The sequence below is a fragment of the Bos indicus genome, chromosome 13, assembly GCF_029378745.1.
Source record: "Bos indicus isolate NIAB-ARS_2022 breed Sahiwal x Tharparkar chromosome 13, NIAB-ARS_B.indTharparkar_mat_pri_1.0, whole genome shotgun sequence".
Taxonomy (NCBI): Eukaryota; Metazoa; Chordata; class Mammalia; order Artiodactyla; family Bovidae; genus Bos; species Bos indicus.
Window position 1 is genome coordinate 34835156 of NC_091772.1, and position 19100 is coordinate 34854255.

Consider the following 19100-nt stretch of genomic DNA (forward strand, 5'->3'; position numbering starts at 1 on the left):
TCTCATCAGCCAAGAGAAAAATTTCCTTTCAGTCACGTTAGGGCTAGGACAGGTGACCTAAACAGCTTCCCGGTGTCACATTTTTTTAAAGTCCTGTAATGGTTTTCCAGGTGTTTTCCTACTACTCTGTATCTTAAGAGATACACTTGGATATACTCTTGGAAAGAAAAATTCACTGTTTTGCTCTAAAGGATTAAGAAACCAAATTAAGAAACTCAATCTCTGAATTTAGTGACTTTTCCCACACTATCAGCTATTAAAGACAGATTTTTTTTTTTCTGGCTTGTTGCTTTAAGATGTCAAGATGTATTCTGCTTTTCCAATCTGGACATGGTGTTTCCTTTCACATCACCCCTCATTGTTACACTAACCAGATGTTTCTGCCTTTTTCCAGAAGACAGTGGTATTGAGACTTTACACTCTAGGCTTCTCCCAGGTCATCCGCTCAGATATTTACCTCATTTCTTCCCAATGGTTCCAGACAAATCTTCTTTATATCCATGATTTTAAAAATCTCAGAGCTAACACACACACATGCCTACGCAGCGTCATATCCTGTGCCAAGACTGAATTAGTGTGGTTTTCTCTTTGGACTCATCATATAATGACCTAAAGATGGATTATATCTGGATTCTCAGAGGCCTGTTAAATATTAACCAGGATGATGTGAAATGTCCAAAAACTGGGTCTGTCTGAACCTCCATTATTAATCCAGTCTGCCATTATTTCTTGGTGAGATTCTATAATTCATTTTGAAACTGTCACCAACCCACTTGTAAAGCTAATGAAACCTATAATCTCCCTCTCCAGAAATATTCTAAAATGAAATGGTAGCTATCATGGCTGTTTGAGAATAGGGATTAGCGAACTGCAACCCCTGGGCCAGATCTGGTCCACTGTCGATTGTTGTCAATAAAATTTTACTGGAACACAGACGTGCTCACTTGTTTCCACAGTCTATGTGGCTGTTTTCCTGCCTCAACAGTTGAGTTGAATAGATGTGACAGAGACAGTATGGCCTCCATAGCCTGTATTTTCACATAGCCCCACAGATAATATTTACTATCTAGCCCTTCACAACCTGTAATATTTACTATCTAGCCCTTCACAGAAAAGTCTGCCCATCTCTGCTTTAAAATCAGTGACTCAGAAGACAGTGATTATTATTTCCACTCTGTGTGATTTTGCAAAGTAAAATGATAAAATTACGTGTAAAAATGCCAGGATTCAGTAGGCAATTAATACTTGTCCCTTCTAGTTGCCAGGCTCCTTCTGGTCCTCTAGTCTCTTCCTCTCTGCTGTATTCTCCTTGCAGAGTTGAAAGTTGACTACTCTTGACACTGGGAATTATTTCAGTATTGGCTATTTCATCTTTTCATCATCTACAGACTTCTTTTTCTTCCCATTGAGAAGGTGGCTTTCTCTGCAAAGTGCTATATCTCAGTTACCTTTGTTTTCCCATGGCCTGGCACATAGCCAAATCCTAGCCAAGATTTTTCTCGAAGAATAAGTGAGCCAAGAAATAGCAAATCTACACTAGAAATATTTGTAATTCTAACAGTCCAGGCAAAGATCATTTATAATAGACAAGTATTATAGTATCAGGTTTCCTAAACTAAATTTCACAAATAATGAGCACTTTTTTGGGGGCGGAGTGGGGGGGGGGCGGTATCATGGATTTAAGGTTACAGCTTGCTACATATTACAGTAGTTTTATTGATAAGACAAAGGGCAAGTTAACACTCCAACCATGCATAGGTACAAAGACGTTCCTAGAACCCAAGAAAACAAAAATGATTCCTGCTTACACCCAACAACTTAAAAGAAATTAAATCCTCTAACCAAACCTCTTATCTTTGAGTGATAATGTAAAGTATAATATTCTTGGTCTATAAAGAGAGTCTGAATTTAAGATTTCTAATCATAGTGACACACTTTTGCATAAAATAATTTCTTTGAAAAGATCGTTCTCTTGTTTTTTCATGGACTTAAATGAAGAGTTTCATTCACTTAAAAAATGAATTATAAAAATGAATTAGGCAGTGAGGGTATAATAGTGAGGAAATAAAGTTCTTGCCCTCACTTTGCTGAAACAGATTATCTTAGAGAGATCTTACAATTCATTTTGACAAGATTCTTCAAGTTATTTATCTTTCATAAATTTTCCATTGTATTAAGTTTCATAAATAACTAAGGGAGTCTCACATCTCCACAGTAGAGGCTGGTTTTCATACTGGATTGTTTTCCATCAGTGCTGTAACAAATTACTACATACTTGGTGGCTTAAAATAACTTTATTATCTTACAGCCCTAGAGGTCAGAAGTCTGAATTGGGTCTCACTGGCCTGAAAATTGAAGTGTCAGCATGGCTGCATCCCCTCTGGCAGCTTCAGGGGCGAATCTATTTCCTGGCCTTTTCAGCTTCTAGAGGCCCCTGCTTTCCTTGACCTGTGGCCCCTCCTCCAAAGACTTCATCCCACGGCATCACTCTTACACTGACTCTCCTGCATCTCCTTCACGTCAGAGGACCCTTGTGATTACGTAGGACCCACCTGGACCATCAGGATAGCTTCCCCATTTCAAGGCCAGATAAGACCTTCCTATTTGCCATGTAACCTAATATATCCATAGCCTCTGCGAATTAGGATGTGAACCATGGTTCTTTGGGGAGTCATGATTCTCCCTACCACACATAACTTTGCAGCAAGCAGTTCAATAAGCCTAGGTCACAGCCATGACCCAGGGTAGAACCTGAAATACCAGGACCCCTAGAAACCAGCCCTCCAATTTACTAGAATGTTACTCCTATCCACGCAGTCCCCTGACGCCTCCCAGAGGCACACCACCTCCTTTCCCCAACCAGTCCCACCATGGTTGCCATTTCTTATTCATCAAACCATGTTCTATTCATGCCCTCAACTCTTCTAAGAATAAAACTAGTTTTTCCTCCATTTGTTCCCCCTCCAGGTGAAGGGAAAACCATGCCTTTTCCTCCATCCTTCTATTCTCATGATGGATAAAACAGCCCTGCCCTAGTGTTACACAAAGATTTATTATAGTAAAGATTTATTCATCTCCATCCTGTTGTTGTGTTACTATCTGTGTTACAGAAACACACATATCATCAAAGTTCAAATAATAAGGGTAGGCATGTGTGTGTGTGTATGTATGATATAAACTCATTGAGAGCAAAGACTATTTAACTTGTTAAATACAGATACTTAGGAAATAGTACAGTCAGCTTACCTCCAGTCCTAAGGAATTACTAAGTAGTCTTGGGCCATGACAATAAAATAAGACATGTTTCTGAGACTACACTCAGAGTCTCATAGAGATTTCCTCTTGTCTAAAGTAAGTAGAGAGAAGAGCCAGGTGGGCCCGGCTCTGGCAGGGCAGGGAGGGTGACCCTGGGCCCTGAGATGTCATCTTCGGGGACCAGAGCAGCTGGTTATGGAACACTGAGCTGGATCCTGGTGAGGGAGATTAGAGCCAACCCTTCTGTTTTTGACAACGGCCTTTGGCCACAACTAGGGCTCCTGTTCAGCTAGCATCTGCTATGATGCAACACCCATGTGGCTGCATGGAGCGTATTTTCTAAGTCTCTTCTCCTACTGGCACTCGGTTACGATCCTTGGATACTGGAAGCATCTCTTGAGAACCAGCCCTACTCACTTATACAAGAGTTCACCCCAGGTCATCAGAAGCCAACTGTCCACCAAACCAAAGATCATTCACCTTAGAACTTTTCAAATCAAAGGTTTCTAAAATACCTTGATCAACTGGGTATTGAAAACTGCTATTTAATCATTTTTAAAATCTCTAATAAAAAAATGGAAACTTAGGGAAGAGACTGAATCATTTTGACTTCCTCTGTGAAAGCTTCCCAGGTGCCACAGAGGTAAAGGATCTGCCTGCCAATGTAGGAGACACAAGAGACATGAGTTTGATGCCTGGATAGATCAGGAAGATCCCTGGAGTAGGAAATGGCAACCCACTCCAGTATTCTTGCCTGGAAAGTCCCATGGACAGAGGAGCCTGGTGGGCTACAGTCCATGGGGACACAGAGAGTCAGACACGACTGAGCACAGCACACACACCCACTCTGAGTGTCCTGGACGCCCACCGTTCTGTTCCACACATTCTCCATCTCCAATTCAGCTCAGCAGCTACCCCCAGCCCATGAATCCAGATGCCAAAAAGATGTATTTTCCCTCCAAGTAACACTTCTAGCACAAGACGTGAAAACTACAGGAATGTTTCCATTTCTCTTGTGAGTCTAGGTCCTTCTGTGAAGGCTTCCCAAGTGGTGCCATCACCCCTCACATGGGTTGACATGGAACCACTGGGTGGGGCTGGAGGGCTGCATCAGAGGAGCTGACTATACTGAGACTAGACGTCAGCTCTGGGGTCACAGCCAAAGGGTCAGGTTATCACAAGTGCCCTGTGTATCCTGGGAGGGTGATGGAGCCCAGTGCGAGAGGGGCAAAGGGAAGGAGAGACAAGGTGGTCACAGCTCAGGCTGCGGATTCCCCCGGTGTGACTGGCATCACCTGCCGGGCTTGCTTTCCTGGGGCCGGAGGTGAGGGCAGCAGGGGCTCTGCCGGGCTGCAACCAGGTGGGTTTCCAGGAGGTGGAGGTGGGGCAGGGACTAGGCTTGGTAAGGGAGGCTGGGAAGGGATGACCCTGGGGGAAAGGAATAGGAGAGCATGGAGCAACTGGAGAGCAAGGCTCAGGGAGCACAAAGCAGAGGAGGAGGAGAAGTTGGCAGCAATTACGTGACACCGAGTGAGAGCTTCATAAATACTTGGTGATGACGAGAGAGACTCCAGCCACCTCTGCACAGAGCCTGACAGGGAAAGGCTTGACAGTTTCTCAAGTGTCAGCCGGGGGGGGCGGGGGGGGGGGGCGGGGGGCGGGGGGTGTGTGTGTGTGTGTGTGTGTGGACAAGGAGATGACGATGATGATGATGAACAAGAAGAAGAAAGAGAAGCGGGCAGGGGAGGACAGGAGCAAAAATCCAGTTTTACGATATTAATATCTCATGATCATCTCAAAGTTACTCATCAGCTGACCAGAAGGCAACTCTTACTGTGTCTTACAGCCTAAGTCTTGTACCTACAATGTCCTTTCCAGATAAACACTCTTAGCACAGAGGTTCTGAGAAAGAACCTCTTGAGAGCTTCCCGCTCTCCTCCTTGTGATTGTGGGGTTGGGTGGCAGGGAAGTAAAAGCCATAACCAACCAGAATTGACCCTCAGGGCAACCACTCAAAGATGTTATTAGATCATCCGAATTAGATTTGACTTTCCATCAGCCTGACTCCTTATCTGCTGCAAATCACATCCCACGCCTTGCAATGCAGCCTCTGTCTGTCCTCCTTTATTTAAACAGAGGCAGGGCTTAGTCTGGGCCACCTTAACCTTCCTGTCAGGGACAGATACTCTGCCGCCACGTGACTTAACCACAGGCTTCCTCTTAGACCCAACCAGAGGGGAAGACTCAGTTGTGACAACCAGCACACGCCCTTCCTGCCTCCACCAGCCATGGCCCATCCATCAGAGATGCTTCCTAGGAGGGGCTGGTCCCACCATTTACACCAGAGCTGCCCCGTGGTGGCTGCCTCCCTTCCATGTCACACCTGTAAGCACCCAGGAAATGCCTTCAATAGCTGACAGTTTAACCTAAGGTCTCCAAGGTGGTGACAATACCGCACACCCCCTCCCCAGGCCCTCTGAGGGGACCAGGCGTGGGTGATCACACCCCACAGACCAATGGTCAGTGAGTAGACCAGCCGCTGTGTCAGTCCAGCAAGAAGTTCATGGATGAAGGGACGGGTCCTGAGCCTAAGGAATCTGGGTCAGAAAGATGCATTCGCCACCTCATTTACCCCAGTAAACGTTTATCACGCACCTTCCACATACCAGACACTGTTCCAGGCGCTTGACGTCAAGTAGCAAACAAAACAGAAAGAAATCCTTTGCCTCCTGGAGTTAACAGTCTAGTAGTAAGTGAGGAAACGCCTCTTTCCACATAATTAATGTGAAAGGAACCAGAGCAATGGAACGAGACAAGGGCCCAGCAATGCTCGTGCAGAATGGAGGAGGAGAAAACACTTCTTGCTGGAATAAGGGAGGCTCGAGGAGCAAACAGGAGCATGACTTCGTTAAAACACAAATAAATATGCCTTCAGAGGCTCAAATATATATAGAAGTTTTCAGGAAAGACGACCCTACTGTGCTTGCTTTCATGTATTAAGGACTACTCCTCCATCACCTCCAAGGACAGGTCAATGGGGCTACGGGAGCAGGAGGCAGACACTAGGGGTTCAAGGGTGGCAGGGCAGATGGGGTTCAAAAGTCATGTTCAGACCCTCATTACAGTCAGATGTATAATCAACTCATATAATCTCCCTCACGGCCCAGCAAAACCTACATACCCACTTCAGACAGTTTACTATCAGCTTTCACCACTGTCCCCCTCTGTTGATCCCAATGGTCAATCACCCTGATTCAGTGTGTGCTTTGTCTGTGCCCGCCTGCTGTCAAGAGCCCTCTGGGATCCCACCCTGCATCCATTGCAGCCCACATCACACAGAAAAATGCCCACAGAGTCTCTCTCCCTGAACAGCTTTTCTGGAAATATACTCGAGAATCAGACAGTCACCTTTCAGTAGATGTGCAATAATCTAGTTGAATCTCTTGGCTTAATTTTTAAAATGTGTGAATTAAACACACACACAACTTTGCTTCCTTTGGGCCATCAACTGAGAAACTGCATAATTCCTTTTGGCTGGAACCTAGAAAACTTTGTTCCAAATTCAGCCAGGCTCCTCTTTTGGAGAATCCTTGTCAGACAGGTGTGCAGTTTCTATAGAAACGCTTCCATCAACAGAGATGCTCCTCCAGGCAGGGTAGCCTGTTCATTAGACAGTCAGAGGTTTCAAAAATTCTAATTTTTTTTTATATCCTCAGCCTATGGGCCCTGAGATCGATTTGGCTTTTTAAAAAACAAAAAGTAGATCGATATGAATTTAAAAGTGATTTCCTTTTAGCCATGAATCCAGTCATTAAGCAGAGCAATTTGAAGGAGAGGAGGAAAATCAATGGATACACTGAGAAGTGGAAAAGAGGAACTGTGACTGTCCGTAATGACAAAATATTGCCAAGAGATTTGGAAAGACAGCCTTTTGAGGAAACAATAAGTCTGGTGGTCTTAATGGCAGTCCCGAGGACTAATGACGGTCCTTGGTTTTGGCTGTAAGTCCTGGGAAATGGGAAGAAGGGCACCCCGCGAGGACTACCCCTGGCCTGGAGAGGATGACCAGCTTTAGGATGAGGGGGCTGAGAGGGTGCTGTTCCTGGGGTCCAGCCAAAGAGATCTGGGCGTGTCCAGGTAGGGCTAGCAGCTGTCATGGGGCTTAAGTGAGTTAGACCTGGGGAAAGACCTAAGGCAGCCACTGGTGATTAAGTTTCATCAAATTTATGTGTGATTAAAGTAAATCCCTACTCTTTAGCTGTCTTTCTCCAACTTTGATATTGGAAATTCTCACATCTCTCTCTAAATCAGGGGATATTATACAGACCAAGCCTGGGAAACGTGCCCAGGGATGCAGTCTATGAAAAAAATAAACTATTCAGCTGGGTCTCACCTTAACCCTCTGGTGTATCTACCTGGAAAGCTTATTTTAAAAGAATATGCTAAGTTTTGCTTCTCTTTTAAAATCCCATAAGTAAATCAGAAGTGTACATGTTATTTTTTGTGAGAGCAAATATCCAAAACTCTTGGTTATTTGCTGCTTTTTCAGCTGGTCTCAACAGTATTGTAAACACATTGTGAAATCATCAATACTTACGTTTTATTTTGTAACTTGAAACTCAGAAAGAATTCATCACCCCTTCCTAGTTTTCTCCTTTAGTTTTAGAAAATGACCAGTTTCTGATGTAGCTAGAATCTGGAAAAAAAAAAAATTTTTTTTTTTTGTTAAACTATAGGATGTGACTTCTAAAGCTGAGGAATACATAAATGAGATGAAATAAATTCTCTGAGAACAGTGGACTTCACCAGACTTTATCACTACCCCTCATTTCCATAAGGCCTCCAACAAGGGGAAGTGAAACTGACATAAAATTTCTGTAACAGTATTTTTTTTTTCTACTTGGTCATGCCCATCACGGCTAAAAATTGCCTTGCTTAACCTGGCTTAACTTGAAACATGTGCCATCAGCTACTGTAAACAACCAAGTTACCCCCCCATTTCTGCAACACAGAGTTCCCTTTCTTTCTCAATAAAGGGAAACCTTAGCAAGTTATGTCAAAAAGCATTGCAAGCCATTCACCCACATATGCAGGAGACCCAGAGCAACCAGAGACTAAAGCAGACATGGCCAGAGGGGATGGAAGAGTGTCAATTATGCTCCCTTCATCTTGTAGGAGGCAGCAGATGAAATTTTAACGGATGAACAAACTCTTATCCCCCCAGGATGCTTTGACAATCTCCCAGATCTTGAATTAAAAAGTGCTGCTGTTTTTAACCATGCAGGATTTGCTCATTTGGCCTGTGGCTGCCTCACTCCCGTGAGCACTTCTGCTCCTGGAGGCTGGTGAGGTCTGGTGGCTTTGTTCTCTGCACCAGGCTCAGTGCAACTTCAGAAGCCAAAGGTCACCAAGCCCTCCGGGTTAACTGAATATGCGGTGCAGTGCTCCGAAAATGCATCCAGAAACCCCTTTCTGTGTCCTTCCCAACTTCCTTTATTTATGCCAGACTCCCGGGATCTTGATTTGCCCTGCTGGCAGCAGCAAAAGGAATATCCTTCCAGCTTTCCTTGCCACTCCCCCTGCTTCTCTTAGCCAGACCTTTGCTTTAGTATGTTTCTTCCTGTTTACAGCAGTGGCTAAAGGCGTTTAAGTACTGCAGTACACAGACCGCCCTAGGGGGGTGGGAAGCTCTTTTTACAAAACTGTCTACCTACAGAGATGCCTATGGTAACATGACCCCAAAACTTCCCCCCCAAATTCTAAAGTATAGAGATGCTCTGTTGCCAGGATATACTGGGCAGGGTATATTGAAGTATAATGTATCATAACACATGTACTTCGGTAAAGAACCTGCCTGCAATGCAGGAGACCCAGGTTCAATTCTTGGGTTGGTAAGATCCCCTGGAGGAGGGTATGGCAACCCACTCCAGTATTCTTGCCTGGAGAATCCCATAGAGGAGCCTGGCAGGCTACAGCGCAAGAGTCAGACATGCCTTAGCGTCTAAACCACCACCACCACCACGTGTACTTGGGGAGTTTGGGGGAGAATGGATACATGTCTAAGGATGGCTGAGTCACTCTGCTGTGCACCTGAAATCACCACAACATTGTCAACTGGCTACATTCCAATACAAAATAAAAAGTTAAAACTAAAAATTTTTAGAAAATGTACTTATGGATTATTATTATTATTAGTGGTAGTCATTAGAACAGATTAATGTGAAAAAGAGAAACATGTTAAAATTACAATATAAAGGAACTCCCTGATGGTCAGGACTCTATGATCTCACCACCAAGGGCCAGGGTTCAATCCCTGGTCAAGGAGCAAAGATCCCATAAGGCACTTGGTGAGGCCAAAAAGTAAATAAAGAGAAAGAAAGAAAAAAGATGACAATATATAGGCAAATGCATAAGGATAACATGACTGAAAAGAGCAGATTTAAAACTGTTCCAAAGTGCTGATTACAATTTTACCAAATAAATGATCACATATACCCATATGTGATCCATAGCTATGGAAATAATTATCTACAGATATATATTTTACATCTTATATTATATATAGATACTTAGTGGTAAAGAATCTGTATGCCAATGCAGGAGACTTAAGAGACATAGGTTCGATCCCTAGGTCGGGAAGATGCCCTGGAGGAGGAACCCACTCCAGTATTCTTGCCTGGAGAATCCCATGGACAGAGGCGCCTGGCAGGGTTGCAGAGAGTTGGACACAACTGAAGTGACTTAGTAAGCAAGCTATATGGTACAATTAAACTGAAAGAAGGAGCTGGTTCTTGATGATTATTAAGTTCTAGGATTCTATGAAAACTGAGTGTTAAAACTCTCACCAGCCTGAAAATATCCAACATTTCAGAATTACAGAATCTTGTCATCAGAAGGGGCTTGAGCTCAACCCTTTCATTTTGTAGATTAGAAAATTAGTCCAAAAGAAGTTAAATGACTTATTCATGGTCATAAACCTACTTCCTGGCAGGACCAGCACCTGGCCCACACATGAATCTGCCTCCTCGTCTCCAGAGCGCACTGCAATGGACTCAGGCAAAGAGGTAGGGGGGCCCCGGTTACCTGAATGCTCACTGTCCAGATCCCCACATGGTGAGGAGCTTTTTTTAGGGAAACGTGCCTTCAAAACTCTACAATATTTCCTAACAATCAACCATCAAGTGACTTGAATTCCCACTCAAAATCCCATCCCTGTTCATCATCAGCATCTTTCCTAATTGCAAATCTTGCCCTCCAAATACAGAATTTCATGAGGTTAATCAAAATATTAGAGAACTTAAGCAATGACAGGTAAAACAGTGGCAAATGGGGACTGAGCAGGCGGATGAGCCACAGTCATTTAAGAGAAACATTTTAAATGGGTGACAAGGTAGGGATTTCAACCCAGGAGGAGTTTGATAGTCAACAATATAAAAGGCCCAGAGGAAAATGGCTAGGATCTCAAGTATTTCTGTAAAACTGACCATCTTAAAGATGTGATGTCAATGTCAAATGGGATTTATAAAGTACCATGATACACAATTACAAGTTTGTCTAAAAGTGTATTCCTCTCCAAACAATTAATACTTGATTTTTAGCATTGCTCATTCTAAGAGTTAGCCAAGGTCAAAATGATCATCTACATTTTGTGAAGTCTAAACTAAAAATACTATTTTCATGATATTCAGAGTTTTTGGCCAGATAATGCCCCAAAGCTTTTAAAAACTGTATTATGACATTCTGGTCCCTGCTTAAGTTGATTCAATTAAAATGGCTTTTTCCTGGTTCTAATTATCCCCAGATAACAAGGACCTGCTGTAGAATCTTCAGAAATAATTTTTTAAAGTATAAATCAGTAACATGGAGGGTTTTATGTCATTTCAAGCCAAGCATACATTTTAGAAGGAGGCACTTTAGATCTGAAATATCAGGGCACAGTGCGTTTTTAGTTGGTCCCTCTGTCTTAAAAAATCATGCATTTTATACAAAATAACAAGATTACAAAATTACAAATAACCATTTGTCTCAATTCTTTTAAAAAGTGTGAAACTATAATATGTTTACCATCCTGAATGACATAATTAAATTTTACAACCTATTTTACGTGAACATAACCATGAAAAACTTTCATAAGGTTCTTATCATGGCTAATTTGCATACTGTGATTAGTTCTATTATCTGCAATTATTTGTACTTCTGTGTAATTCAGTCTGAACTTCACCTGAGGACAATCAAGTTGCCCGAGTTGTCCTAGGTTCAAAATATTTATTACATGAAAATGGTTGACATTCAGGGCTGCTTAACATTCACTTAGATAATGAAAGGGCCTCTGGTATCATGAAAACACAAGGCTTCATTTTAAAAGCATAAATTATTCAGTGGAACATTTTCTTCTAAGAGAATAAGAAAAGTAAGAGAACCGTTGTTGTTTTTTTTTTTTCCCCATTAAATAAAACTGTAGTGTTCTATAATAGAAAGATATTTATTTTCCAAATCTGTAGCAGTATTAATCATCTAAATAATTGATGACAGATAGAGCTTAAAGTATGTGGGATACTATACAGATTTGAAAGATTCACTTCTTGGGAACTTTCTAGCTTCTGTGACCAAAATAATAAACAATTTGTGATTCAGTTTGTTTACCAATCTCTCTCAAAGGTCAGGACCAAAATTATTGACTCAGCCTTGCTGTCAAATTTCCTTATTTCCCAAATGAGGGTAAATGTATGACTCAGGATTAAGATGTGACTAACGTTTCCTTCCAGTAGGAACAGTAAAGCCACCAGCTCCCATGGCCACCAGAGACTGAAGAACAAAGGTGGGGAATACCATGTAGATGCCTGAGTGATTTCACCACTGTGGTCTAAGAACAATAAGAAGAAAACGCTCAAAATCACCCTCCCAAATATTTGAGCCTCAGGCTAAGTGAACCAGACAAGCCCTCCGCTCTGGTCTCCTTCCTGGAGGGGAATCAGAGAGCAAAGGGAAATTCAAGGACCAGGGGAATCCCTGCTCCAATGACTCAGGTAAGTTTCTGCCCACCTCAGGGGAGAGGTTCCGTTGTTTGCTCTAAAAAGGAAGTGTCGGTGCAGGCAAGACTGATCAAACTACAGGAAACAAGAAATCATGGGCTGGGCTCCTTACTTTTGGCCAGCTGATTTAGAAGCAAGTGTCTGTCAATGTTAAAACTGCCTTTAAAAGGAAATGTACCACTAGACTTCCTATCAGCACAAAGAGATGACATCATGAAACTGATAATAAACATGGCTATCCCTCCCCAATGGATTGGCATTTTGTAGCCATGAGGGAGGGAGCATCCCCTTGCTGTCTAAGCAGGGATCCCAGGTGGGCTCAGGAATCCCACAGATGGCCTTAAAATGCTTTCTAACTGGGTCAGGTTTCCTCACCTCACCAACCTCTTTATTCATCTGTAAAATGGATACAGGAACAAAATCGTAAGTGTCTCACAGCTTTAAGTGTCCAGTGTGTAGCATGGTGCTTTGAACACAAAATCACGTTCAAGAGTTTTGTTTACAGGAGACAAGGTGGGGAGGTTCGGTGCCCATTTGGCTGCACCGTTTAAGCCACCAGGAGCCAGCCCGGCTGGAAAAAGCACCATCATCAAATGACACCGTAAAACCATGGATCTGAATGCACTCAAGACAGATCTGAACAACTGGTCAACGGGCTGGATTCTGTCTGAGAGCTGAATACAAGAACGGATTTTAATAATTGAACAACTGCTATGGCTTTAATGATAGCTTTGGATAGGCTAAAGGCTGAACTGACAAAGAGGGTTTTTTTCAGCCAGATTTGCTCAGTGTTTGAGTGAGTGGTGTTGCTGGGGCTGGAAATAAGGGGTGGGAAGCCGGATGGGGCCAGCTCTCCAGGCAGGAGAAGAAAGGTGGTTCGAGTCCAGGCCTTGGTGTGCCTGGGGTCAAGGGCATCTGCTATACTGCTTCCTCTGGGTACATGGGCTGGTGAAAATGCTAGAAAAGAAACCAAACCAACTCAACAGTGGTTTGGGCTCAAAACCCTCCCTTTGGACAAATAAGGAACTGAAAAGTGATTTTCAAAGTTTACACTGTGATGAAGTCTGACTGACCAAGCAAAGACGATGAGAGATTTCCAAATTCAGGGCAGAATGGATATTTTTTTCCCCTTTTTGAAGAAAAAGAGGACACAATAAACAGTAAAAACGTAGATCAAGAAAAATTAATTGACCTAAAATAAAGAGAGATTCACAGAGAACAAACTTATGGTTGCCTCAGGTAAGGATGCGGGGAAGGGATAGTAAGAGAGTCTGGGATGGAAAGGTGCACACTGCTATATTTAAAATGGATAACCAACAGGGACCTACTGTATAGCACATGAACTCTGCTCAAAATTATGGGGCAGCCTGGATGGGAGGGGAGTTTGGGGATGAATGGATACATGTATATGAAAGGTTGAACCCCCTCACTGTTCACCTGAAACTATCACAGTATTGTTAATTGCCTATACACCCATAGAAAATAAAATGTTTAAATAAAAAAATTAAAAAGAGAGACTCAAAATGTCAGCTTCTTTAGCAGATGCTTGACCAAGACAGAGACTGTTCATTGCATAAAGACAAAATTGCTGAAATCAAAGGGAAACTTGGGAGGTGGATGAAGATGGTCCTTGAGGGAACGCTGAGGCTCTAACTTCATTTATGTGGAAAGGAGACTCCCACAGTAAAACAAAGATCACTACTGGCCTTTTTTTTTTTTTCTTTTTTTTGCTGAGAAAGCCCTCGGATGAATATTTTGCCCAAACTCTCTAACTTACCAGGTGACCCCAGGGGTACCCTCTCACCAAGAAGACACACCTACAAAAATCTTTCTACCAACAGGAGCCTGGAAATGTCACAGGAAGAGTTCTGGGAACCCCCTTCCATGAATCCTTTCCCATATCTTATAAAACAGTGAAGAAAGGCATACGATTTCATTATCTATGGAAGACAGCATTTGGCTGTTTCCCTCTCCTGCTCTCACTCCCAATCATGAGTTTATCCTTGGCTAGCCAGGTACTTACATAAAAGCCAGGTGGAGAAGAATTGCAATTGAGCCAATAACCTCAAGGTTCTAACAAACAGCAGGTGCCACGGGACTGCCATCTTCCTCCTCTCCATCCTCCATCCCTCCACCACCAGGTGCCACTAGCAACAGCAGGCCCTACTAGCACAAGTGTGGGTGTGTCTGCCATGGACCCTTATCTTCATTTGGCAACTCCTCCTCCCTCCCACTGTCACTGCCTCCACCCCTCAATCCAAGGATGGACCCTGCAATGGCAGTTCACCCCTCTGGGCACAGCCATGGGCACGTGATCCAGGCCAAAAAGATTCCTTTCATAAGACTTGATTGAGCAGCACTAGAAGAAAGAGGGTCTTTCTTCTTTCTTTTTGGGTCAAAGCTGTAAGAACTGCCAGTGGCTATCTTTCAGGCCCAACCCCGAGAGGACACTTGAGCCCTGTCTGAAGCCAGCTTTACTCCTGGATTGCTCTAGTTTATAAGTCAACAAATTTGATGTTTTGCTTAAGCTAGTTTGAGTTGGGGGATGGGAAGATGTGCAACACCCAACTTTCGTCAGGAAATGTAAAACTGTAGCTTTTTATAGGAAAGAGAAAAATCTTATAATAATATACCTGGGCTTCCCAGGTGGGCTTAGTTGTAAAGAACCCACCTGCCAATGCAGGAGACATAAGAGACACAAGTTCGATCCCTGGGTCAGGAAGATCTCCTGGAGGAGGGCACGGCAACCTACTCCAGTATTCTTGTCTGGAGAACCCCATGGACAAGGAGCCTGGTGGGACGGTCCACAGGGTCACAAAGAGTCAGACGCGACTGAAGCGACTTACCAGTTCAGTTGCTCAGTTGTGCCCAACTCTTTGCAACCCCATGCGCTGCAACACACCAGGCTTCCCTGTCCATCGCCAACTCCCAGAGCTTGCTCAAACTCATGTCCATCGAGTCAGTGATGCCATCCAACCATCTCATCCTCTATCTTTCCCTTCTCCTCCCACCTTCAATCTTTCCCAGCATCAGGGTCTTTTCCAGTGAGTCAGTTCTTCGCATCAGGTGGCCAAGAGATTGGAGTTTCAGCTTCAGCATCAATCCTTCCAATTAATATTCAGGACTGATTTCCTTTAGGATTGACTGGTTGGATCTCCTTGCAAGGGACTCTCAAGTCTTCTCCAAGACCACAGTTCAAAAGCATCAATTCTTCTGCGCTCAGCTTTCTTTATTGTCCAACTCTCACATCCATACATGACTACTGGAAAAATCATAGCTTTAACTAGACGGACCTTTATTAGCCAAGTAATGTCTCTGCTTTTTAATATGCTGTCTAGGTTGGTCATAGCTTTTCTTTCAAGGAGCAAGTGTCTTTTAATTTCATGGCTGCAGTCACCATCTGCAGTGATTTTAGAGCCCAAATAAATAAAGTCTCTCAGTGTTTCCATTGTTTCCCCATCTATTTGCCATGAAGTGATGGGACCAGATGCCATGATCTTAGTTTTCTGAATTGAGTTTTAAGCCAACTTTTTCACTCTCCTCTTTCACTTTCATCAAGAGGCTCTTTAGTTCTTTAGACTTAGCATGCATGCAATAATATACTCAGTAGCCATCTCCCACCCAAAAAGATTCTCCATTCCAACAGAAAATAATTGTTCACAAATACATTCAAACAGTCACTTATGTTTGGCAGAAAACTGTTCTAACTGGATGCTGAAACCTTTTAATTAAATAAGCCTTATAATTATAAGGCTGTTACTTTTAACATACTGTGACATTCCAATAAATTTGAAGGATCATGTGAAATATTTTTAAAAGAATTCTGTCAGGATGTGGTAGCATCTTTAAATATAATATTTAAACATAGTATTTCCTAGGGAACTGTCCCAGGTTAAAGCCTCATAGAGACATCTATAAAGCATAGTTCAGGGGCTACTTTTGGAATAAATGTTCCATTGAGAAAGGTTCAAAAGGAAGGGGATATATGTATACCTATGGTTGATTCATGTTGAGGTTTGACAGAGAACAACAAAATTCTGTAAAGCAATTATCCTTCAATTAAAAAATAAATAAATTAAAAAAAAAATAAACTCCTGTCTACAGCCATCCCACCTTGAATGTGCCCAATCTTGTAAGCTAAGCAGCATCAAGCCTCGTTATTACTTGGATGGGAGGATAAGCTCCTGAAAGAAAAAAAAACTCCATACCCAACAGCACAAGCAGACATGTTCCATCTTCCTGCAGCACTCAGACGTCTAGGGGAATCAGAGCCAACATCCTCCTGTGGAGACCAAGACAGACACACTGACCTCCCCATTTGATTCTGCAGGAGGTGAACTCCTGGATGGGACTCCATGGAGCAGATGCCCACTGCAGACTCGAGCTTCTTCACTCCCCTCATCGCTCACTCCCCGGACCCCGAGGGAAGCTACAGCCAGAATCAGGATGTTAGCTCAGACCACAAGTTGATGAGGTTCATCAGATGGGGTAGGAATAATCAATGAACATATTCCACTTCATAAATAAGGCCACCCTCCCAGGCATCAGTCCAAGTTATCTTATGGTGACAGTGAAAAGAAATCCCTAAACTGACACAGCTCACAGACCTTTGTGATCTCTCATGACTTTCAAACGTGCTGTCTGTGGACAATCTGATCATCAGACCCATTCCCTGGCTCCGGATGGCTCCCGTTCCTGGTGCGAACCTTCAACTCACAGCCGGCTGCTGACACCTTGTTTTCTGCACGTCTGCCCTTCTGCAAGAGCCCAAACTCTGGAGGAGCAGAGATGGAGTCGTCCTGATCTTGCTTCCTGACACACATTCTAAGGAATTTGACAGGCTGCCTAACAAATAAATACTCATTAAATGGATAAAGCCTATTTCCTTTCACTTCACTGTTTTTTGTTTTTTTTTTTTTTTAAAAAGGGCAAAAGCAAAAAAATTCCAAACTTGGATCTTAGGATCTCAACCAAGATAACTCCCCAATATGAAGGGGCCCAATGTAGGCTTAGGGGTAATGTGAAATAATCTAGAAATTTATTTTTAATACAGGAAAGAGCACAGTTTTTTTGTTTGTTTGTTTGTTTTTTTTGCCAAAAAAAAAAAAAGAGAGAGAGAACAAAGGGAAAAAAATCTAACTTTAAAATAGACCCAGGATTCTTCCCCAACTTGCATGACTTTTCATCAGTCTTTTTAAATTTCTCTGGGTTCTGTCTTTAAGTTCCTAACACTGGATTTGAAAGTAACTCGGGTCAGTTCAGGGTCAAATACCAGAGACTGAGCACGTCCCCTGCACAGGCTGGCTCTGCCGATAGTGAACTGTCAGCCCTCAGCCATCAACGCCACCTGTTGTCAGAAACCACCCCTCTCTTGAAAATCGCATCTTCCACTCCAAATGCATTCCTGTTCTCCACTCATGTGCCCTCCATTCATGACAAGTGGAGCAGGGAAAGGGCAGGAGGAGAGAACACAGGCCCCTCTGTCAACCAGTCATCCAAATGCTCCAGCACCCACTGGGGCTCTGAGCTCAGAACAAAGACCCCAGGGTGGGGCCACTGGGTGGGCACATGGCCCTGGGCAGGCGACCTCTACTAGGAGAAGGGTCCATATGTCTGTGCCTCAGAGGGGTAAAGGGAAGCATTGGTGGGCAAACCCTGATCTGTCCGCAAATAACAGAGCCCTGCAACATGAGATGCTTCCCATCCCACCTAGGATGCCTTAGCAACCCCAAAAAATGATCCAATTAGCAGAAAGGGCTGAGGCTCCCCAGGGAGTAACTGTCAGATGTATTCTTCATCTGTGTGCTTCTTGCTTTAGGCTGAACACACTGTCTCCCACAATTCATGAAACCTAATCCCCAATGTGAAAGTGTTAGTGGTTCGAGAGGTGAGTAGGTCATGAGGGTGGAGCCCTCATGGATGGGATTAGTGCCCTGTGCAGAGAACTTGAATAGAATTTGTCTGCTGCTGTTGTATGAAAATTGTATAAATTTTAATTATATTGAATTGGTTCATAATGCTTTTCAGGTCTACCATACCCTTCTACTTTTCTGTCTATTCATTCTATTAATTTTTGAGAGTTTGATATTGAAACTCCAACTAAAAATCTTAATTTCTCTACCTAAAAACATAATTGTAATATACAGTGAAACTATATGTAACTTTGTTCTGTATTTTCCAAGTATTCAGTAAAAGTGTTATCATATTTTCATAATTAAAAAAGAGAGAGAGACCCAGAGAGCTTTCTGGACCCTTCCACCAAGTGAGGACACCAGGAAAAGACAGTCAGCTGTCTATGAGCCTGGAAGGGGGTCCTCATCAGACACTGGGTGTGCCAGCACCTTGACCTTCGACTTCCAGCCTGCAGGACTGCAAGAAACATGTCTGTTATTTAAGCCCACAGTCTATGATGTTCTGTCATAACAGCCTGAATAGTCTTTTTACCAGCGTGGAAGTTCCCGTTGTTTCCTGCTTCTGAGAGCTGGGATCCCCAGCCTTTCATGCCCAAATTGCAACCACTCTTCTCTCAACCAAATCCATGATTTTCTGTTAAGTTTTGCTGTCCACAGAGCTCACGCCACTTTGTAAACCCATAGCACTTCACAAGTGTGTATGCGTATGTTCACTTAGTAACTGAATATGCACTAAATGGTGACAGAAAATGGTTTACAACACTTTCGAAATGTTTATACCATGACTGCCTCACTAGCAGGAGTTATTTTCTCACTTAAAAAAAAAATCTCTGAAGCATCTAACACAGGCCCTCATGTTGAGTTAGTTCTCAATTATTTGTTCACCAAAATACCGTCTAAA

At 43.1% G+C, this 19100-nt stretch overlaps 1 protein-coding gene across 5 annotated transcripts in view; it reads right to left on the minus strand.

The window, feature by feature from the left end:
* Positions 1-19100, minus strand: part of SVIL (supervillin) — a 256109-nt gene that overhangs the window by 207892 nt on the left and 29117 nt on the right. For 3 of the 5 annotated variants that reach the window (XM_070800945.1, XM_070800944.1, XM_070800946.1), the window contains one exon: positions 7853-7951. The exons of the other annotated variants lie outside the window; for them this stretch is intronic. The gene's annotated coding sequence lies outside the window, so the exon portion shown is untranslated. The remainder of the gene's footprint in view (positions 1-7852; positions 7952-19100) is intronic. 5 annotated transcript variants of the gene reach the window in all.